Source organism: Taudactylus pleione, unplaced genomic scaffold (assembly GCF_031769625.1).
Source record: "Taudactylus pleione unplaced genomic scaffold, aTauple2 ptg000040l, whole genome shotgun sequence".
Taxonomy (NCBI): Eukaryota; Metazoa; Chordata; class Amphibia; order Anura; family Myobatrachidae; genus Taudactylus; species Taudactylus pleione.
Window position 1 is genome coordinate 32,121,187 of NW_028284442.1, and position 25,226 is coordinate 32,146,412.

The 25,226-nt window shown below is 43.9% G+C and overlaps 1 pseudogene; it reads right to left on the bottom strand.

The window, feature by feature from the left end:
* Window positions 1-12,259: 12,259 nt before the first annotated feature.
* On the bottom strand, window positions 12,260-12,375 carry LOC148538502 (5S ribosomal RNA; annotated as a pseudogene).
* Window positions 12,376-25,226: the final 12,851 nt, after the last annotated feature.

Consider the following 25,226-nt stretch of genomic DNA (forward strand, 5'->3'; position numbering starts at 1 on the left):
TCGTACTTCATCCTCATCGCTAGGGACTGTTGGAGGGTCAATTGTTTAGTAAAAGTAGTGATGTTCCTACTTCCTCTCTGGGATGATGAACAACTCCCAGCAGCAGCAACAGCACTAGGAGGAAGAGGTTCTTGATCTTTCCCTATTTTATTTTTATCGGAGAAAGTTTGGTCCTCCATTTATGTTATATTGATATATATACGTGCGGCTAAAGCGCACACAAACACAGAAAATATTATTTTATTTTTGCTGGAGAGTAGTGCACTTTGTGGGTTACACCACCCTTTAAGAAATGAGCCAGCCGGCTCTTTACTTATGGGACACAGGCGCACGCTTGGCGCTGCTCCTTTGTTGATGCACGTGCAGCCACAGTGCACACAATTCACAAACACAGAAAATAATTTTTTTTTTGGTTTGGACTGGAGTGTACTTTCGGGGGTTACAGCACCCTTAACGGTCAAGCCAGCCGGCCCTTTACTTATGACACAGGCGCACGCTTGGCACTACTTTGTTGATGCACGTGCGGCTACTGCGCACACAATTCACAAACACAGAAAATAATTTTTTTTTTGGTTTGGACTTTAGTGTACTTTTGGGGGTTACAGCACCCTTAACGGTCAAGCCAGCCGGCCCTTTACTTATGACACAGGCGCACGCTTGGCACTACTTTGTTGATGCACGTGCGGCTACTGCGCACACAATTCACAAACACAGAAAATAATTTTTTTTTTGGTTTGGACTGGAGTGTACTTTCGGGGGTTACAGCACCCTTAACGGTCAAGCCAGCCGGCCCTTTACTTATGACACAGGCGCACGCTTGGCACTACTTTGTTGATGCACGTGCGGCTACTGCGCACACAATTCACAAACACAGAAAATAATTTTTTTTTTTGGTTTGGACTGGAGTGTACTTTCGGGGGTTACAGCACCCTTAACGGTCAAGCCAGCCGGCCCTTTACTTATGACACAGGCGCACGCTTGGCACTACTTTGTTGATGCACGTGCGGCTACTGCGCACACAATTCACAAACACTGAAAATAATTTTTTTTTTGGTTTGGACTGGAGTGTACTTTCGGGGGTTACAGCACCCTTAACGGTCAAGCCAGCCGGCCCTTTACTTATGACACAGGCGCACGCTTGGCACTACTTTGTTGATGCACGTGCGGCTACTGCGCACACAATTCACAAACACAGAAAATAATTTTTTTTTTGGTTTGGACTGGAGTGTACTTTCGGGGGTTACAGCACCCTTAACGGTCAAGCCAGCCGGCCCTTTACTTATGACACAGGCGCACGCTTGGCACTACTTTGTTGATGCACGTGCGGCTACTGCGCACACAATTCACAAACACAGAAAATATATTATTTTTTTTAGCACTTGGGGGGAGCACCCCTGATGGACAGAGCACCCCCTGGACAACACTACAGCACTCCTTTAGGACTGGGACACTGCACAGGACTTTGGAGTGGACACAGCCCCTATGGAGAACTGACTGCACAACACAGTCCAGCCAGCCCCTATGGACTTTGAAGTAGTGGACACAGCCCCTATTAACAACAGCAGCACAGCACAACACAGCCAGCCCCTATGGACTTTGAAGTAGTGGACAACAGCAGCACTACACTACACTACACTACACAGCCCTAACTCCCACCCTCCCTCTTCACTGTCCACAGCCGAGTGAGAAAATGGCGCCGACGTGTGTACCTTATATAGGATCCAAAACCCGCGAGACTCGGAAGGCGGGAAGATGACGTTTTGCCTCGATTTCAGATCCGAGTCAGGCGGGAAAAGTCGAGCCTGACTCGGATCGGACTCGGATCGGGGGGGCTCGGGGGGGTTCGGATTTCAGAAATCCGAACCCGCTCACCCCTAGTATGCACCCATGACACACCCACAGAAAATTTAGTCTATGTGCGAACGCCCCATTGCCACCCAATAACACACATCCAGCCACAAGTGAGATGTGACCGAGATGCGGCCGTTGATGCCGGCCGTGGAAATCCCAGTGTCGGAAGCACAACCCGGGTCTAAAGATAGGCATCGAAATCCCGACTCCAGAATCTCGACAGCTGCCATCCCGAACGAAGGTACATCAAGGCGTCTTAGCTGTTAGCTGCAGGAGGGTTAGGTTTAGGCACGAGGGGGAGGGGGGTTAGGGTTAGGCTTTGGGGGGGAGGTTAGGGTTAGGCACCACTGGGTGGGTTAGGGTTCAGCACTAAGAGGGAGGGTTAGGTTTAGACACTAATTGGGAGGGTTGGAGTGTGGGATGGGGAGGGTTATAGTGCAAGAAAGAAGTGTTAAGAGTTAGGGGGAGAAGGGGGGAGGGTTAGTATACTTACCCAGCCCCTGTCAGGATACCAAGCATCGGGATGCCGCTGTCAGAATTTTGACAGCAGGCATTCCGACTGCCGGTATTTCATATCCAATCCAATCCGTGTATGCAGCCTGCGATGCATGATAGTTTGCTAAAAATCATTCAGTGCTTCTGCATTTGAGATTGCATGCAACTCAGAGTCAGTCCCATTGAAACATGACATTGCGTGTCCTGAACCAGGGGAGCATGACAGCAAATACAGTATAGGCACATCCCATGCTGTCCACTAGACAGATGCACATGAACCTGTTCACAGGGAGGTCATTTGTGGGAGCTCGACCCCTGGGACTCCTGACAAATTTGGGAGTCCTCCGGAATTCCGGGAGAATGGGCAGATACCAACATTTGGTCCACAGCAATAAAACTTTTAAAGGGGAAGGCATTGGATGTGTGTAATGATGTGAACTTAATAAAAACTAAAATTTTGTCTTTGTGTTTTGTTCTAACTTACTTTGACATGGTGAATGTGACTTTATTAATTGTTATAATACGGTCCGGCCATGTATTGTTTGTATTGTGCATGAATTGTGTAATGCAATTTTAGCATTGTCTACTACCCTTGTGAAGCCACACCTCCTGGAGTAGACCAGGCGATATACTACTATTGACTTCACATAATAATAAGCTCATATGCTACCCTTGCCAAGCTGCACGCATTTCGCATACACAGCCAGTACAGCATTTTGCGATTGCACTTTAGATACAATTTCTAAATGTACAGGAGCCCTATGTGGTTCACTTACCTCACACTTCATCAAACTGTCAGTCAGTAGTTTTCAGAGTAATACCTGTGATATTAGCCTGTTGGTTAACCAAGGACTGGTTTAATGAAGGTTACTTCTGCTGTATACAAAAGATGGACAGAAAAAAAACTATAGTAGGCAGGAGACAGATAGGATTTGGTTGCCGATTCTTTCCATCATCCATGTTTGAACATATCTTTGATAAATTCCAAGGATCAAAGCCCAAGCTTTCTGCTTTTTTGGTTCTTGAGCCCGCTGATTTGTAAAAGAGCTAATAAAACCTGCCCTGAGTATGCTGGGTCAGTATTGCAACATTGTACAACAGAATCTATTTCTAGAAAACCCACCGCACATTTACGTAATGCAGCTAAATAGCTCGTCCTCAGACATTGGAAACAATTTGAAAACCCAACCATGAAAAAAAAAGAATGTAGTGAGGCTTGAACAATCACGCTACCCTTTTAAGGCAGATTTGACAAATACAGCATATGGTTGGCTGGTGCAGATGGATTGAGTTACAGCAATTGTCCTGCAGTGAACAGAGCCATAGCAACAACAGAGTGTTAGTCAACAAATGCCAAGTTTGTCTGTTTGATGTACAGTATCTGTTGCTGAATTCCGCACCTTATCATTGATTAACAAGCTACCCATCAAGTAATTATATACAATGGTTGGAATAGGGAATCTCAGACCGTTGCCTAATGAAGTGTTGGGCAACATTATATTTTTCAGTCTTAAAAGAGGGCCAGACTTTGCCTCTATACAGTAGAGAAGCTTTTGATTACATTATGAGATTACCAAGAGAAGAATGAAAACTACAAAGTGCCTACAAAGTACACACAGTTGTTTATCCTATAGCTGGAACGTCAAGCTGATACAAAGAGTTGCGTCATCAGGCATCTTATAAATTACAAAACTGCCACAGAGGAATTATTCTGGTCACAATGGTCGCACTTGATTCCTACGAGGGTCACAAAGGGCATCTCGGGTACCAGTTGGTCACCACTGATATAATAAGCCCTTTAATTAATGATGTAGGCTCTATTTCAGTTACCTCTGATTTGGCCCTGCCTAGAGGACAGCGGGAAAATTATGTCAGTTAATGTACAACAGGAAGAGAAGAACACTATCAAATACAGTTACATTACGTTTCAGATGAAATACTATTACATTACTTTGAGGGGGTTAAATTCCATTTAAAATCAAACAAAATAGTCATATGTACCAAATATACAAAACATGTTGCTTCCATTAAGATCTAATTAGAGGCTCAGACCTAATTAAGCGGAAATGGTTCAACAGTAACAAAGTTTCTCAGAAAATATTGCAGGATGGACATTTTTTGCATTCCCCGCAAATATAGCTGTGTGTGAGCTTATCTGCAGTGGGAATTACGAATGCATGGCAGTGACGTACATGGTGTAAATGAGAAGGGTAAAAAGTCGGCTGCAGAGATAAATCTGTGTATGGCCACATGAGACAGCCGGCATCTTTTATATAAACACCAGATTATTTCACTTCTCTGCTCTCCGAGTCTTTTGTTATGTCTGTATAATAACTGCAGGACCGGTCACCTGCCGAGCGGCTACGCTGCATATGCTGTCATGGTCCCTTCCAGGAGCAAAGAAGAGTATTTGGAAAGTGAATAGAGATTTGTGATTGCAGCTGCAAAATAATAAATAAACTGTGGCCTGTTCCGCACCCCTATGCTTCCCCAGTACAAAGCTGGTTTGATGTCTGCCTGAGTTCCAATTGATTCAGACTATTTTATATTCAAGGCAACAAGAATTCTCTGACCTTCAGCTGAAAGAGGAATGAACAGGGAATATTTATGCAGATTGAGGTGAAAACCAATGATTTATCCATCTTGGGAACAGTGCATTTACCGTGTTCATTTATGGTATTTATCAGATACAGAGGGGAGGATGCAGAGTTCAGTGGCAGTCAGATTGGGAATTGTGGGGTCTGTGTACACTACTAAGCCTTGGAGAGAGATAAAGTGGACAGCGATAGGTATCTATTTACTAAGCAGTGTTAGGAGACAGAGTGAAAAGTGATAAGGTGCCAGCCAATCAGCCCCCAACTGTCATTTTTCAAACACAGCCTGTGAGATGGCAGTTAGGAGCTGATTGGCTGGCACCTTATCACTTTTCACTCTGTCTCCAAACACTGCTTAGTAAATAGACCCCAAAGTGTCAACCAATCATCTCCTAACTGTCATTTTTCAAACACAGTCTGTAAAGTGACAGTTAGGAGCTGATTTGTTGCTACTTCTCTCTCCAAAGGCGGGATGTACTAAGCATAGCATATGCGATGCAGTACATCCCGTCTCTCATTGGGTACATACCGCAGTTGATTACAGTGGTATGTACCTAGAAATGCAAAGTACATTGCAAAAGACAGCTCTCCCGTTAAGAGCTGTCCTTTGAGATGCTCCCGGATAGAGGGACTTCCGGGTTTAACACCCATTAGTCCCTCTGGTGTCCTTCTGCGCATGCGGCCGTGGGGGGAGATTGGAGGGATATGATCGGATCCCTCTAAGGGGGAGCGTACCGATATATGCCTATAGGCTTCTATTGATTAATGTTACCTGGAGATGGCATTACTCACCGGGATGATGCATTCTGGTGCTTAGTACATATGGAAACTGCATTTTGGGGGGTTTTACCGCATTTTCTCCTTTAGTACATCCCGTCCCTAGGCTTAGTACATAGGGCCTCATTCAGACCCACTCGCAAGCGGCTGTCCGCTCGCAAGTGGGTCGATGGTGTGCACTGCGCATGCGCACGACGGAGGGAGCTCCGTCATGCGCATGCGCCAGACGCGACGAGCGAAAGACTTTCCTTCGCTCGTTGTGTCTGATCAAAGGGGGCGTGCTGTCGATGTTGATTGACAGCACGCCCCCTTTGGTGGGCGTGCCTGCCAGACGGAGGCGTTCCCAAGGGAACGCCTACCGTCAGAAGCCGGCCCCACTGACATCACTAGTGATGTCAGTGGGAGTGATTTTGGCTCTGATAGAGCCAAAATCACTCCAGGGCTTGTGGTCGAAAAACCAGACCACAGGCTTCTGGTCGCACTGGCGATGGTCACGATGGTCAAGACCATCGCGACCATCATCCTGCACGCTTGTATGTGCTGTGGGTGGTGACCCACAGCTATACGAGCGTCCAGGAGGACGCTCCATTTTTATGGAGGACGGCCCTCATTCAGAGCGAGCGCTCTGCTCAGAGGACTAGGGGAATCTTTTGCTCCCTAGGGGTAGCACTGGTGCAAGTACACATTGATAATGGTGAGGGCTATGAAAATAAGCGTACAGATATTGGCGGTCGGAGCACAGAGGTGCAGAGCAGACAGCACGCAATGCGGGAGCAATTATGTCCGATTTGCGGTTAGTTCTGCATCAGCCTTATGGAGCGTACACACGGTCAGATTTGTCAGACTTGTCAGATTTGTCAGATGAACGATTGAACGATTAAACGATCTGAACGATTTGAACGATTTGACCAAAGTTTTGAACGATTTGAACGATTGAACGATTTTTGACTGCATTAAAATGAATGGAATCGTCCAAGTCTGACTGCAAACCCATCAGATGTCAGATATCGTTATCTGACAAACGGGAACGCGCATCGTTGATCGTCCATCGTTCAGGCATGTCAGATATGAACGATTTTCCTTCAGATATGAACGACTGAACGATTTTTAAATCGTTATCGTCCATATCTGAAGAAAAAATCTGATCGTGTGTATGCACCATTAGTGACTTGGGTTGTCCAACCTTAACGTGTACAACATCTTTAATTTTAATGTTAGAAATGTAACATACAAACAGCAAACACACAAAAACATGCATTGACCAAATTCAGAAATTTGGGTTAATTGAAGATCGACTTCTTATGCGCAATTTCCAAACACTGAGATTGATTCTGAGTCATAGGTAGGTTAAAATATGCAGCTCAGATGGCACCCAGAGCACAAGCTCCACTTGCTCCACCTATAGTACGCCCCTGGGTATTATCACTGAACATTTTTTTTGTATAAGTAAAGTGCCTATAATTTAGGTAGCGGATAAACAAACATACACTATCCTATGTGGCATATTCAATTGGGCACGAGGTTTAGCAAGGTAAAAAACCTTGCACCCCTCGCGCCCAATTTTTGATTACTGTGGGTATGCACGCTCCCAATACCCGCGGTATCCGATAAAAAGAAATGTTCGCTGGGTTATCAGAGTAGAAAACCTCACTGCGCGCAAAAAAAAAAAAGAAAATCAAAATTTATACTTATATGTCCGGGGGCCTCCAGTGGCCTCTGCGGTTCCCGGTGGCCTCCCCTCCATCTTGTCACGGGACAGGAAGCTGCTGGGAGTCCAGGGGGCCTGCTGGGAGACTCCGGGGGCTGGTGAGAGGAGCAAGGGTTGCTGGGAGATGTAGTTCTCCCAGCGCCTGATAGACGGGGGGCACACACAGGGGGGGGTCACACACACACACTCATGCACACACACACTCATACACACTCACAAACACACACACACTGACATACCCTGCTGCAGGAGACCGAGGCCCTGATACAGCAAGGATCGCTATTCTGCTTAGAAGTACGCAGCGCAGTTGCTAACATCAGCAGTGATATGTAAAAGTTTGCATTGGCATTGTGATTGCAACCTGACATAAGGACGCCCACTTCCCCTTACTCACATCCGTATAGTTAGGCAACATATCGAAACAATCGGTAACATTGAGTAAACTCGGACCCATAAGCACAGTTAAGGCAGGTCTGACCTCACTCAGGAATTGCTTACTTCTGCACACGCTATGAGATTTCAGGCTGCGCCTGGTATCGCAGTGGGTAATTTATGCACGCCCATGCAACACCTTTCAAACTCACTGGCATGCCTGCATTTGCCCGACCACCCTCTCATCACCACCCAGAAACGGCACTTCCTGTCAATCACTGCCATGGGTCTGCCTACACTCTGCAATCGCAGTCCCGATTGCAGCGTCTTGTTCGCACACGCAGTGCGAATTAATCGGCCGATTGCGTGTGTATAAGCAACTGTGATCCTTGCTGAATCAGGCCCCGAGTCCCGATGCTGGAGAAAGAAGACACCGCATCGGAATGTGAGTAATTAAGGACTAATTAAGCTAATTGGAAACTTCCAATTGCTTAATCAGTCCTCAGGGGGGTCCTGCCGGGATCCCAGAGCAAGTCCCGCTGAATTTTCCTAAAATTAACGATTTTAGGAAAAATCAGACCTGCTCTGGAGGTGCGCAAAAAAACCCCTCCCGGCGCTCAAAATAGCAAAAACCTTGCACCTAATTGAATAGCAAAAATCCCGCAACTACAGGAAAAACCCAGCAGGCGTTACTGAGCAAACAGTGGCAGTATCACACTGGGCGTTGAGGTCCCATTGGGGGAAAAGAATACTTCGGTGATGTACTGTCTGACATTAAGGTGTAGCTCCTTTGGCACTATTTTATTTATCTATAGCACCTAAGATCTGACTTTTATCTGCTGTGAATCATTGTTATTAGCAGGGCCAGATTAAGGTCTGTGGGGGCTCCTGGGCAACAAACATGTGGGGCCCCTATTAAATATGGATGAAATCGGGGTATGTGCAATGGGGCGGTATCGCTCATAAGTGGTACATTGACACACAGTGATAAGCTAAGCTTAGTGCTGTTTGTTAAATACTGAAAGGAGGACATAACCCCTTTAGTGAGTGCTAAAGGGGTTATGTCTCATTGTGAAATGGGGCCCATGGGCTCCACATGAAAAAAAAAACACAGGCACACATGAAAAAAACACACAATATACACCCACAGGAAAAAACAACACACGTATAGGCACCCACATGAAATATTACTCACCAGTTGCGCAATCTTATCCACATTAAACCGCACATAGGGCCTGATTCAGAGACGGACGCTCTGAAAGAGAACTCGCTCTGAATAAAGTCGTTTTTTTTTATTTTTGGAGCGTTTGTGAAGCCACCCCTCGGCCACGGCTACCAAACGGGGCGAGCTGTCAATCACCATTGACAGCTCGCCCCCTTTGGTGCGAGACCCGGAGCGACGGAGCACCCGTCGCTAGCCTGGTCTCGCGCATGCGCACGATGGAGCCATGTCCAGTGGGCAAGCATCGACCCGGTTACGAGCGCTCAGCGCTTGCGACTGGGTCTGAATAAGGCCCATAGTGCCCCTGATTCACATTACACTACATAGTAGTGTCCATTATTCATGTTATGACACACAGCAGTGCCCCTTTTACACAATGCCACAGTAGTGCCCCTTGTACACCATGCCCACAGTAGTAGTGCCCCTAATACACAAAATGCCCACAGTAGTAGTGCCCCTAATTTAATGCCCACAGCAGTAGTGTCCCTTATGCAATGCCCCCAGTAGTGGTGCCCCATATGCAGTACCCACAGTAGTCATGCCCCACTAGTGCCCCATTTTAATGCCCCCTGTAGTAGTGCCCCCAATAGTAATGCTCCCTGTATTAGTGTCCCCAGTAGTAGTGCCCCCTGTAGTAATGCCCCCTGTAGTAGTGCCCCAGCAGTAATGACCCCAGAAGTAGTGCTCCTGTAGTAGTTTCCCCTTTAGCAGTGCCCCCTGTAGCAATACCCCCTGTAGCAGTGCCCTCTGTAGTAATGCCCCCCCTAGTAGTGTCCCAGCAGTAATGCCCCCAGTAGTAGTGCCCCCAGAAGTAGTGCCCCCTGTTGCAATGCCCTCTGTAGTGGTGCCCTCTGTAGTGGTGCCCCCTGTAGCAATGCCCCCTGTAGCAATGCCCCCTGTAGTAGTGCCCCCTGTAGTGAAAAAAAACACAATACTTATCTTAAGCCCCGCTCCTGCATCCACATTCGTCCGGCTGGCCGCTCCTCGGAACCATGGGAGAGACATCATAATGTCATGACATCTCTCCCATAGTGCACTGCACACTGCGGCAGCCAGAGCTCAGGTGTGAGCTCCTGGCTCCGGCTGCCCCTGCAGGGAAGGAGCTGGGCACCCGCTGGTAACAAAATCTCAGCAGGCGCCCAGCCAATGCAGCCTCCCTGCGATGCCAGGGTTAGGTGGGTCGGAGGCGGCGGAACTGGCTCCGTCTCCTGTTCCTGCCCACTCTAACCCCTGGTGGGTGTGGGGGCCCCTTGTGCGTGGGAGCCCCCGGTTCGACCGCCGACTATCTAATCCCGGCAGGGGTCTAATGACAGACGTCAAGATCCCGACACCTGTCATTTTACTTACGCTAGGAGCCCAAAACCCGGTATACCAATCGAAGGTAAGCCGGGTGGCAGGCGCAGACAGCTGCAGGGGGGAGGGTTAGATTAGGGGCTCCTGGGGGGGACTTAGGGTTAGGCTAAGGGAAGAGGGGGCTAGGGTTAGGCACCCCCCCCTGGGAGACAGTTTTAGGCTGCGGGGGGAAGGGAGGTTAGTTTTAAGCACTTACAGTGGGGGTTAGGGTTAGGCACTTGAGGGGAGGCTAGGGTTAGGCACCCCTAAGAGAGGGTTAGGGTTAGGGGGGGTTAGGTTAGCAAATAGAGAAAATACTTACCTGTCGGGATCTTCACTGCTGGTGTACCAGCGTCGGGATTCAAACCGCCGAACATGCGTCCGGCGGTATTCATACTGATCCTCTACTAATCATGTTCTGTCTACCACCATTATTCAGGTATCCTAATATTTTTTAAAAGACCTTTCAAATAACACTGTGTGGTCATGCCTAGGAACACCTCATTACTTTAAATAGCAAACCAGTGACTTTTTTTTAAACTCATACCTTATCATTTAAGTTTAGTATTTTTCCTAAGATGTGTCACTTTTAAGTCCATTGAAGCACAATGAATGAATGAGGAGAAAAGGAGGGAGGGAATCAAAGAAGAGAGGGGAGAGGAATGTTCAGATCAGAGAGGGGAGGTGACAGAAACCAATAAGAAAAGAGAGGAGAAGGGCAAAGCCGATCAGAGAGGGCCAGTGACAGAAGCCAATAAGAAAAGGAGAGGAGATGGGTGGTGACAGAAGCCAATAAGAAAGGAGAGGGGAGGGACAAAGAGTCAATCAGAGAGGGGTGGAGACAGAAGCCAATAAGAAAGCAGTGGACAGTGGCAAAGAGCCAATCCCATGGTAGATAGGGGAAGGAATTAAAGAGTTGTGAAGTGAATGCAATCAATCTGACAGGAAAGGGGAGGTGACAGAAGATGATCACAGAGGAGGGAGGGCCAGGCAATCTGGGCAGCTTGAGGAAGCATGAAATGTAGAAACAGATCTAAGATATATAACTTATTTAGGATATAGAGCAAGAAACCGAGATAAAACTAACAGGTGGCCACCATACTGTGCAGCGCCCCATGAATTCCGGGAACCTGAATGGCGTCCTCTGTCCATTTTGGCGACCAGAGCTCCTGCTCCACTGGAACCACCCTCGCTATGCCCCAGCTTGGCACCAATGGTTTACACACCAGTGGTATACTCGGCACCTGCTACTGGCTGCGCTCGGTACATACCTCCCAATATTCCTGACAGTTGGGACAATAGTCCTGGTATAGAGAAAAAGAATTTGGTCTGTCCCATCAAAAGCGAGACAGGAGTTATGAGCTGAGCTGTTTTAATTCTAGAGTTTTAAAAAACTATTTCTCTTATACCAGAAATATGGATGTGTGCAATTGCTGTGTATGTGCAACTTCACCTTATGTGGTGATGACGGTGTGTGACTCTGAACAGATATCACCTGAATCTGGACATCGCTCCTAGGATGGCAGTTCCCTGTGATTGCTATCAGTGATGACTCAAGAGCTTAAATATTAAAACTGATGATTATGGGAACAGTGAACAACCAAAAGGAAAAAAGAAAAGGACTATTTGCTGGGGCACTCTTGATCATGTAATATGTATAAATTAAAAAATTACCTTTATTACAATATTTTAAAATTAGGGTACCATAAATATTAATAACAATTAAGTTATATTAAGTGATAAAGCGGGTCACTTGTTTCAATTAAGATTCCAATAGATAGAATGAAATCTTATGGCAAAATAGTATTGGTATTAGCATACGACTATCAGTATTATTAACACTATATAGGTATAATGATCATACAATCAGACTGTATCAAAAAGATGTTCTGTCCTGTGCATCGACAGTACCAGCACCTGGTATTCCCCAGAGGTCTCCCTTCCAAGTACTAACCAGGCCTATTACTGTTTAGCTTCCAAGATCAGATGAGATTGGGCAAATCAAGTATATTATGGCTGTAGGTAATAAGAGAAAAAGGGTACTATAGTACCAGCACCAGGTCAGAACAAAAATGGATATTCAAATGAATGTAGGACTATTATGATGGATAGTCCATTTTATAAAATAAAGTACATAGTGTTCAAGAAAAGTATTGCATAAGCATACTTCAATTGTTACACTTAAGTAGTATACATTGAATAACATAGCATCTTGGATAAACGTGTAACAATAATTACTGATTTAACTCAAAGTTGGTTATCACTCAGCTGGTATAATTAGATCAAAAGCAATATCTCAGAGGATCAGGTAGTTTCGAATGTTTAGAAAGATTAGTATATTTCATATTATGTCAATGATCCATCCAAGATATTTTTTTTTATTCTGATTAAATTTGATTTGTAAAATGTTATAAAAAGACACAAGATAATTACATACATAAGTGTTAGGAAGCTATGAGAACCGTTTTTTTGTAGGATTTTCTATTGTATTCTTGTTGTGGGCAGTCCCTCTGCAGACACCAACAGTAATCGGCCATCATGTGACGATCCCACCTTCCTTGATATCTTTCTTCCATTACCTGAATATCCTGGTGTTCACCCTGTTATTCACTTAAATCTCCTAGATTGGATGGGAAGTGATCTAAATGGCTGTACAAAAAATTTACTTTAATACTCATGTTGGCACCTACTTTCTCGAAACATTTTAGCATGTTGTGGATTAATTCATGACAGTTGTCTGCCTTGTGATTGCCTAAAAAATTGTGAATGACAGACACATTACTCAACCAGGCTTCAGATTCGGTTTCAGTCATAGATGTGGTAAAATTTGGATCCTTCACCAGTTTGCGTGTCTGTGGACCGTCAAAAATTCATGCCTTTAATTTTTCAATACTAAGAGATGGAAATGTTCGACAAATGCTGACAAAAAGGAAACCTAGCAAAGGATCCTATTACTGTGGGAACTGTATATTCTGCAAGACACATACCATATCTACAAAAAAAGTCACATCTTATTCATCAAACATAACCCAAAAATCATATGATATTAATAAACATATTACATGTCAAAGTACAGGAGTCATCTATCTCATTGAATGTCCATGTAAGATGCAATATGTTGGTAGGATGATCAGACCATTAAAAACCCGCATATCAGAGCACATCAGAAATGTGAAAAAAGGGCTAGAGACACACCATCTTTCTAGTCGTTTTAAAGAAAACATGAACAAAATCCTGAGGGTCTGAAATACATAGGGATCAAACATGTTGGAAAAAAACTGGAGGGGCGGTGATTTCGAAAAGAAGATTAACAAGGAAGAACTTAAGTGGATATACACTTTAAAAACATTCAAGCTACAGGGTTTGAACATAGAGAATGAAGTTAAGGCGGTTATCACAGGCTAACTGATTACCTACATAAAAATTCTGATTTCCAAATATATCGAGAGCTATCATTTACTCAGTCCCTACAGAATATGGGTTCTCTGCAGATTCACACCTAGTAGGGTACTCTATATTTAAGGAAGTACAGGAATAATTTAGAGCCTTTATAGAGTTTAGGGTGGTCAATATTACATTGAAGATTATTAGATAAGACCACTATGTTACATCATAACTGCCTATGAAAGGATCTGCTATTTATAACCTTCTATATGAAACATACACAACGTGTATTTCATCATTATTACCATTACCCGCTTGAGGACATACCAAAGTGTATCTATACCAACATATCCATACCATCATCACAGTAGTTTCCAACTGCTTCCTCTAATTTAATACCATTATGTAAAAAAAAAAACGATTCATCACGTTGTATATTTTCATTTTCAGTATTATTATTGATTTATATTTATAATTATATTTCTATTTCATTTATTTATATTTATTTTATTACTATCATTTTCTTTTTTTATTTACAGTTAATTCCATTATTCCTTATTTACATTTATATTTATTTTTATTACATGTACATATATATATATATATATATTCACACACACACACATTTAACTCATTCTTTTCACCATTAGAATGGTCGAGTTGTAGCATTTCTAATCTAATTTCTCTGTGTAGTGTTATTCCCTGACTTTAGAATTAACAAATTGTCTAGTTACGAGATTATCATCAAAATAGAAGCAGCAATTGAATAATTTTGCCAGACATACGCTTGGACCAATCAAGTTCAAGTGACATCAGACAGCTGGGACATTTAATGCTCACACGCAAGATGGCCACCATTGACTCCCTCATGAAGGCCTCAATGGGCTGATACGCGTAGGAGTATATCCTGCGAGGCCAGAACACTGTTACCGGTCAAAGCCTGGGACGCATCTCTGACCAGCATCACATCGGCAGTCATGTGACTGCATCCACGAGACCCGGAAGCACCAACGGCTGTACAGTGAAAGTCACCAAGCCGCGGACGGCGCTTGTTGCGAAGACGGAGACAGATGGGGTCAGGACACCGGTGTAAGACAAAGGTAAGACTCTGTAGGTGGGGGGTGCCTGGTAGCTAGTCTGGTAAGGTTTAATACTAGAGTCATCCCCCCCAAGACTGATACTGTGGTTTTGAGATCATAGGATCAGGAATGTGCTGTCCATGACTGGTGCATCACTAATTACCTAGCCTTCAGACAGACAGCTGGTCCGGAGTCTATAGCTTTCTTGTCTTCCCACTGCAGTCACACCCGTTTGCTTATCCTTAACCATCTCTACCAAGGGGTACCCCCATCAGGAACCTTGAACTGTATAGGAGGAACACCTTTATTAACAGGCACCTCTGACAAACTTTGGAGACAACATTATCTGTATGAGTTGTGGGATGCCACCCTCTAACAGAACTTTTGAATCATAATGTAATTACTTCACATAATTATTACATTCTGTTTGGAATCAGGACATTAGGATAAAAATATCATTGGTTTCATTTGGAAATTGTTTTTTATTTCTTTTTTCTCCCTTTTTTTGGAATTTGTATGTCTATCTAGCGATTTCTGCGGATTCCATGCCAGTTTTTGAGACAGTTTAATTGCTAAGTTCTGTTGTTTATTTTCTATGACATTTTTAGTAAAATAACTTTTTGCCTTTACTTTACACCATATCCTTATTTGATAGTACTAAATAGGAGTACTGATACATAAGTTCTAGTGGCGGATTTTACAACCCCCCCCTCTTCTAGTTTAATGAACGAAGGACATTGGGACTCCTTTGCTTGCATTGTTGCTCCCTACTTTATACCCATATTAGTGAGCGTGAGGTATTTTCTCTTATATCCATAGCCTAATAGAAGCCTATCTTATTGGAGTTTTACCCAAAAGGGATCCAGTAGAATCCCTCCCAGGGTCCCCCGCGGCTCTGGCATGCACTGGCCGACGACTGCACATGTACTCCTGGGGGACTTCTGGGCCAATTACGTCCAAAAATTATAGAGGCACCTATATTGGTGGATTCCAGCAGGGACAAATTAATATTGTGTGAAGAAAGATGATATAGTGACACTGATGAGGGTGAGGAATCGGATGATGATGTCGACAACATCTTGCCTCTGTAAAGCCAGTTTGTGCACATAGAGATCATTGCCAGCAATGTCAGCTGCCCATTGGTAGCTTGTCTTCTGGGGGCCCAAACAAACCAATTGCTTCATAATTGAGGATCAATATTGTTGATGAAGGTGTTGGTGGTGAAAATGGCAAGTGCTTGTATCTAGCAGAGAGAAGGGAGCTAGCTGACGCTGGACTGCTTGTTGGTACTCTTTTAGCCAAAGTTTCTGAATGTTGAAAAAACTTTTTCGATGGATGCGCTGCAGATGACGTAACAGGGAGGAGGTTCCTAGATGGTTAAGGTTCCTACCTCTACTTATTCTGGTATTACAAAGGGTACAGATGGCTTGACAATTGTTGTCTGGATTTGGGTAGAAATAATTCCACAAATCCTGGTGCACTTCCACAGAAGCATCCTCGATTTCTATGTCAGCATGTTCACTTGTGTATAAATCATCATAAGAGACTGAACCACCAGTCATAAATATTGGCAATTTTATGCCTTTTTGCAGCTAACTCTCCCTTTGATGTTTTTTTCTTTACCACTGTAAAAGATCAACGTTTCAGATCTATTGTCACATCTATCGTCCATCCTGACGATAGATGTGACAATACATCTGAAACATTGATGATACAGTTGGTGTTTGTCTGAACTTTTTTCAAATCCGGGGAGTGCCGCCCTATGTTGGAAGTTTTGTACTATTGGAGTCTGAATGATTCCCGGGAGGGCACCCAGGTTTAAGGTATATTTTATATGGAATGCCAGTCATCTGCCATTATTTATATATATACTGTATATATATGTCTTCGCGATCAGCACCATTTTCACTCCGGCTGTGGAGAGAAAAGCTAGCAGATGTGTGCTTAGTCACTGTCAGTCACTCAGTGTGTGTGTCCAGTCAGGGTCTTGAGCTGAAAGCTGCTGCTGTGCTGTCCATAAAGGGGCTTAGGCTTCAGTTTATAAAGGGGGGCTTCCTTCAGTGGGTGTGTCACTTGTCCTGTCAATTAACTGTGGCTACTGCTGTCTTATTGTGACACTGTAAGTGGTAGCGCAGTGTTTTACTCATAAAAAAATTTTGTGACACTGTAAGTGGTAGTGCAGTCTAATATTCAACATTTCACTTCTTTCCTCAATCGTGAATAAATGATTAGTCTAGACGCCGACTACAAGACAACAACAAAGTGCTAAATAATATGCGTTATATATAAAACATAATGACATCACTGTAAGTGGCAGCGCAGTGTGTTATTCTTTTCTTATTCATAAAAAATATTGTGACACTGTAAGTGGTAGCACAGTGTGTTATTCTTTTCTTATCATAAAAAAATCTTGTGATACTGTAAGTGGCAGCGCATTGTGTTATTCTTTTCTCATTCATAAATAATCTTGTGACACTAAGTGGCAGCACAGTGTAGGTCATTGATACCACAGTGTAATTGATGTGTGTGCTGTACCTCACTTCATTTGTGTTTGTTCATATGGAGAACGATCAGTTGAGAGAGCAGGAACCACATACTAGTGTTGGAGCTGCTGCTAGTGCCACCAGTCATGATGATACTAGTCCATCTACATCATCTACTAAAGTCAATGCCCAAGGGCATACAGGGCTTAAGTCAGGGCATCTAAAATCAGGAACCAATTTTTTACAGTGGAAATAAAAAAACATCAAAGGGAAAGTTAGCAATATACCTTTCACCACATGAAGTGGCAAGGAAAGGCTAAGGCCTTGGCCTTTATTTATGGCTGGTGGTTCGGCCTTTTATGATGATGTAATCACAAGTGAACATGCTGACATAGAAATCAAGGATGCTTCTGTGGAAGTGCTCCAGGATGAGAAGGATATTTGTATAGCTGACTCTAATATGGATGTTGTTGATTAGGATGTTGTTTGTGTAAATCAGGCACCAGTGGAAGAAACTGGTATTGCCCATGATAAGGAAAAGCCCATTGTCATGCCTGGGCACAAGACAAAAAAATCCACTTCTTATGTATGGAATTATTTCTATACGGATCCAAATCCGAACAACAATTGTCAAGTCATCTCTACCCTTTGTTAAGCAAGAGTAATTAGAGGTAGGACTCTTAACCATCTAGGAAACTCCTCCCTGTTATGTCATCTGCACTGCATCCATCCAAAAAGTTTTTGTGTTTTGTGTTTACTCATCTGCATCACCAGTGGTTCTTTTGGGAAAGTTTCATTTTTTTCTTGGCAGATGCACTTGCTGGAGAAACTGAAGTAGAAGCCATCGCTGCATTACGTGCCACTTGAGCTGACAATTTGCATACCAACAGCTCTTTGCATCTCTTCAGATCTGTGTCCATTGGGAAGAAAGACAACGTAAAACTTAAACCTTATGTCTTAAATCTTGCATTTGCTCTGTTCAGCTTGTCCACATATCTGTGGTTAGGTGGACAGTGGGTACAACGGTATTTTGGAGGCCACTAATTATGTTTTTTTAATGTCCCTATACAGGTTGGGAATTGCTTTTTTAGTGAAGTGGAAACTTGATGGGATTTGGTAGTGGGGACACAGGACCTCAATTAACTGTCTAAAACCCACTGCATTATTGATGGATATTGGACACACATCTAATACCAGCATACAGTAGATGTTAAGGCATCAGTGATCCGCTATGCAACCGGGTGACTGTTGTCATACTTTCTCCCCCTTGCAAATGATTGTTTAACAGTCAATTGTTCTTTAAAGTACTACTAGTAGTCTTCCTGGTCCCCTTCTGGGATGAAAATCCTCTCCCAGCAGTAGGCATTGTGCTCAAGGACTGATGTGAATGATTTAAATATTTTTTTGTAAATGCCTTCCCTCCTCCCTCATAAATTTGCTACAGAATAAAAAAAATTAATTAAATTTACTACTAATCAAATCTTCCTTTCCCTGCCTTCAACTACATACATACTTCAACTCGCTCAGGCCTCTTGAATAAAAAAAACATTTGTTTCTTGATGTGCCATGTTGGAAGTTGAACTGCCACCACTGCTGCAATCTTTGACATGCAGTTGCTGAATGCCAAAAATGTCCAGAAATGTTTATGGCCACAGACAGCATCTCCTGCATGCCCCTTTAATTTGAAAAAAAAATATTCTGAACCACCAAGTTGATTTTGTGGGAAAAACATGGGACATATTGTTCACCTATGCTCTCCCCTATTCCCTCATAAATTTGCTTCAGAATCAAAACTTTTTATTAAATTTACTATCAATCAACCCTTCCTGTCCATGCTTTCAACTGCATACATATTCCAACTCCCTCAGGCTTCTTGATTAATGAAAACATATTGTATGTTTCTTTATGTGCCATGTTGAAAGTTGAACTGCCACATGTTTGTGCGGTCCACTGCTGCCGCTTAGCTTAGTCAGCCAGCTAGCTTGGTGCAAATTTTGGGCCTAAACCGGATGAAAACAATATTGTGAGGTGGTCAAAATTGACTGGAAACGAGTGGAAATTAATGTTATTGAGGTTAATAGTACTGTAGGAATAAAAAAAAAAAATGATGTGATTTTAGCAGTTTTTATAAATTTTTGAAAAAAAACTACAGATCCAAAAACAAAACACGCAAGGGGCGGTTTTGTCAAAACCAAATCCAGATCCAAAACACGAGGAGATACAGATCCAAAACCAAAACACGGGGGTCGGTGCACATCCCTAATAATATTACAGCTGAAACTACAGTACCTCAGGGCTTCAGTCTGTCTGTGCCAATGACGTGTAGAGCAGAGGAGACATGAATTCAGCCAGCGTTCAGTCTCATGGAGCACACACATGGTCAGATTTGTCAGAATTGTCAGATCTGTCAGATCAACGATTTTACCAAAGATTTGAACGATTTGAACGATTTTTGACTGCATTAAAATTAGGGGTGTGCACCGGCCACTTTTCGTGTTTTGTGTTTTGGTTTTGGATCTGGATTGGTTTTGCGTTAGGAGGGCGTGCTGGTTCTTGTAGTGCCATTAGGAGGACTTAGGGGTGACTCCAAGGTAAGCTAGCTCTCAATTCAGGTATATTTGTATGTGCCATTATCATGTGGCCTTATATTGGGCAATTATTACCCAAATTGGATATAGTTATTAGTTTTGGGGATGAGTTTGGGGTGCGGTGCCCCTTGGGGTTGGTGTGGCTGGGCTGCTCTGGTGAGGCACACATTAACACTTTATTTAGCACTTTTACACTTTCCAATATATTTTGTGTATATATATATATATTTTTTTTTACTTAGTTTTTTAATTACACCTTCACTTATTAACACATAGTTTTTCCTTTCATCCTATATTAACACTTTAGTCTCCCACTGGTGTGCTTCGCTGGGGTGGCTGGCTATCGCCGGCTTTTTTGGGGTTCTGCACCCCAGATTCTGACCAAGTGATAGGGACCTCCGGTATCAGAGACGCCGTGACGCGGCCCGGAGGCTTAGCCATATCTTTGCAAATATATGCAACTGAGATCTCTGAATTATCTACCACCATGTAGTTTTTCAAATCTTATTGCTGATTTCATTCTGAGTGCTGGGGGAATACTTTTTGTTGTTTCTTGTATAGACTAACCCCTCCCTTACATGCACCTGAGTGATATTACTGAAGTGATTGAGCAGCTTCCAACTTGTATTTCTGTATTGAGAGGCATAGATGGGACCAGCGTTAGGAGGGCGTGCTGGTTCTTGTAGTGCCATTAGGAGGACTTAGGGGTGACTCCAAGGTAAGCTAGCTCTCAATTCAGGTATATTTGTATGTGCCATTATCATGTGGCCTTATATTGGGCAATTATTACCCAAATTGGATATAGTTATCAGTTTTGGGGATGAGTTTGGGGTGCGGTGCCCCTTGGGGTTGGTGTGGCTGGGCTGCTCTGGTGAGGCACACATTAACACTTTATTTAGCACTTTTACACTTTCCAATATATTTTGTGTATATATATATATATATTTTTTTTTTTTTCTTAGCTTTTTAATTACACCTTCACTTATTAACACATAGTTTTTCCTTTCATCCTATATTAACACTTTAGTCTCCCACTGGTGTGCTTCGCTGAGGTGGCTGGCTATCGCCGGCTTTTTTGGGGTTCTGCACCCCAGATTCTGACCAAGTGATAGGGACCTCCGGTATCAGAGACGCCGTGACGCGGCCCGGAGGCTTAGCCATATCTTTGCAAATATATGCAACTGAGATCTCTGAATTATCTACCACCATGTAGTTTTTCAAATCTTATTGCTGATTTCATTCTGAGTGCTGGGGGAATACTTTTTGTTGTTTCTTGTATAGACTAACCCCTCCCTTACATGCACATGAGTGATATTACTGAAGTGATTGAGCTGCTTCCAACTTGTATTTTTGCCAAAACCACCCTTCCGTGTTTTGGGTTCTGGGTTTTGTGTTTTGGATCTGTATTTTTTTTTTAAAAAGCATAAAAACAGCTTAAATCACAGAATTTGTGGGTTTTTCTGCTCCTATGCAATTATTAACCTCAATAACCTTCATTTCCACTCATTTCCAGTCTATTATGAACACCTCACATCTCACAATATTGTTTTTATGGCCAAAAGATTGCACCAAGGTAGCTGGATGACTATGCTAAGCGACACAAGTGGGCGGCACACACACGTGGCCCATCTAGGAGTGACACTGCAGTGGCAGACAGGATGGCAGTTTGAAAAACTAGTCCCAAACAGTACATACTGCAAAGAAAAAACAGAGGTGCAAGATGGAATTGTCCTTGGGCCCTCCCACCCACCCTTATGTTGTATAAATAGGACATGCACACTTTAACAAACCAATCATTTCAGCGCCAGGGTCTGCCACATGACTGGGGCTGAAATGATTGGTTCGTTTGGGCCCCCACAAAACAAGCTGGCAATTAATGTGTCCCTGCACAAACTGGCTCTACGGAGGCAAGATGTCGTCCTCATCCTCCTCATCCACCGATTCCTTGGATAAAACAGGAAAAAGGGATTTAGGTGTCCCTGGACTGCTTACGGTCTTAGCCAAAGTTTCTGAACTTGACAGTAACTTTTTATGAACACGCTGCAGGTGCCGTATAAGGGAGGATGTTCCTAGGTGGTTAACGTCCCTACCCCTACTTATTTCACCTTTACATATGGTACATATGGCAAGACAGTTGTTGTCCGGATTTGGATAGAAATATTGCCAGACCAAAGAGGTGGAATGTTTGGTCTTCTGCCCAGGCATGACCGTGATGGGCTTTTTCATCCCACGGACAACAACTGTCTCCCCCGGAGCCTGATTTAAACAAACCACATCACCATCAGAATCCTCATCGCCAACTTCCTCCTCAGTGCCAGCTACACCAGTATCCTCATCCGGTTGTACTTCAACAGTGACATCTTCAATTTGCATATCAGCAAATGGACTGTGGGTGCTCCTTTCAGCACTTGCAGGGGGCGTGCAAATGGTGGAAAGAGCCACCTCTTCCAGTCCAGTGCTTGGAAGGTCAGGCATCGCTACCGCCACCACACTTGGACTCTCCTTGGGGATTTGTGATATCTTCTTAGAACGCACAGTTCTTCGCTGTGCTTTTGCCAGCTTAACTCGTTTGATTTTTTTAGCGGGAGGAGGGCTTCCATCGTCATGTGAAGCTGAACCACTAGTCATGAACATAGGGAAAGACCTTAGCCGTTCCTTGCCACTCCGTGTTGTAAATGGCATATTGGCAAGTTTACGTTTCTCTTCAGATGATTTAAATGTTTTTTTCAAGGTAATTTTCCTGAACTTTGTCATTTGGGATTGTATGTGCCCTCTACTATGACATTGGGCATCGGCCTTGGCAGACGACGTTGATGGCATGTTATCGTCTATGTCATGACTAGTGGCAGCAGCTTCAGCACTAGGAGGAAGTGGTTCTTGATCTTTCCCTATTTTATTTTTATCGGAGAAAGTTTGGTCCTCCATTTATGTTATATTGATATATACGTGCGGCTAAGGCGCACACAAACACAGAAAATATTTTTTTATTTTTGCTGGAGAGTAGTGCACTTTGTGGGTTACACCACCCTTTAAGAAATGAGCCAACCGGCTCTTTACTTATGGGACACAGGCGCACGCTTGGCGCTGCTCCTTTGTTGATGCACGTGCAGCCACAGTGCACACAATTCACAAACACAGAAAAAATATTTTTTTTTTTAGCACTTGGGGGGAGCACCCCTGACGGACAGAGCACCCCCTGGACAACACTACAGCACCCCTTTAGGACTGGGACACTGCACAGGACTTTGGAGTGGACAACTGACTGCACAACACAGTCCAGCCAGCCCCTATGGACTTTGAAGTAGTGGACACAGCCCCTATGGACAACAGCAGCACAGCGCAGCACAGCACAGCACAACACTACACTGCACTACACTACACTACAACACTACACTACACAGCCCAGCCAGCCCTAACTCCCACCCTCCCTCATCACTGTCCACAGCCGAGTGAGAAAATGGCGCAGATGCGGGTACCTTATATAGGATCCAAAACCCGCGAGACCCGGAAGGCGGGATGATAACGTTTTGCCTCGATTTCAGATCCGTGTCAGGCGGGAAAAGTCGACTGCAAACACATCAGATGTCAGATATTGTTATCCGACCATCAGGAACGCGCATCGTCCAAATCGTTCATCTGACAGATATGTCAGATATTCCTTCAGATATGAACGATTGAACGATTTTTTAAATCGTTATCGTTCAGATCTGAAGAAAAATCTGACCTTGTGTATGCACCATTACACAGTGTCTTGTGTAGGAGAAAAGCCAGGAGGTGCAGGAGGGGGCGGGGCCGCACAACTCACACAGACAGTTTGTCACTGTCAGCAGCACAGAATGGGGCCGGCTTTTCTGTGTGAATGGCTGCCTGACCAGCTGACTTGATGTCAGATCATCCAGCCGCGATCCCGGCACCGCTGCATAAGCGTCGCGGCACCCTTGAGAGCCGGGGTGCACACTTTGGGAACCGCTGCCCTTGTTCATAACCGTAACCTCCACACCCCCGCAGCCTGACCCTGACCTCCCCTCGTAGCCTAACCTTAACCCTAATCGTCATCATTCTGAGAATGTCGTAATTTCACATGGCACATTTCAGATGTTGACATTGTTAACATGTTGACAATCTTTAGATGTCGATATGTTGAATCATGTCGACATTGTGGTATCAACATTATGAATGTCATCATGGACCCTGCCGGCTCTTGCCCAGAGGCACTTGTGTGGTGAGGATACGCAGCAACAGAACTTTCTAGCAAGCTCTGTCCCTGCTTGAGAATGTTGATACATTCTCGTGATAATTCCTAAATTCACAATGCGAATTTAGGCCCTCATTCAGAGCCGGACGCAATTAGCGCTCGCTCGTCCTGAAAATAGGGGTGGCTATTCAAATGAACCGTTCGCTGTTTGCGGTCTGTTCACGCCTCTAGGTCTGAACGAGCGAACAAAACTTGCGGTCGTTTTTTGGGAAACTACGCCCCCTGGCCACTCGCATCCTATATCATGTCCGCTATTTATTAGATTAATCGAGTACATCGAACAGGGTATGAACTGCTCGCTATTCTTGTGGTCGGTTTTTGCTACCACAATTTTGCGAGCAGTTCTGGCTATAAAATAACCCAGTGACGTGGTTAATGACGCTGCTGTTTTAATTATGCACACCCATAAAACGCCCATTTTGACCTTTAAGCACGCCTGCGTTCTGATTTCCACTCCCCGTTTTCAAGCATCTTCCCCTGTTACCACCCACATACGCCTCATTCTGTCACTCAAGTTAGCAGGCATTCGCTATTTTGCGAGCACATGAATTTCGACCGCACTGACTGGTTCGCGCATGCGTATAACGATCCGTACGCATGCGCAGTTGGCCAAACATCGCTCGGAGCGAACGAGCTGCCGCTTACGAGTGGCTCTGAATCAGGCCCTTAGGTGGAATTATCACACTACAAACCGCAATTGAAAAATTAGAATGTGGTATACAGGGGCCATTGTAAGTAAATATCTTATTATATAAGGATTCTAGCCATAGACTGTTTCATACATTTTTTTAAAACATTCATATCTACTATTTAGTCATTAAGCACATCATTCAATCGTTTTCATTACAGAAATATCTAAAGAAATAATTCAAAGTGAAAGATGATTTAGACCTCTTCTAGCTTATTTATGAATCCATCTGGTTTCAGATCTAAGCAGAAGCAGATTTTTATCACCCCCTCTATCTGGTATTTATATTTCCTCTATAATCTGCCAAAGTAATTGAGCAATTGTATGTTTAGAATCAATCCAATGTTTTGCAAAAAAGGCTTTATTTATTAGAGGGGTCAGCGACTTCTTATAGTTCC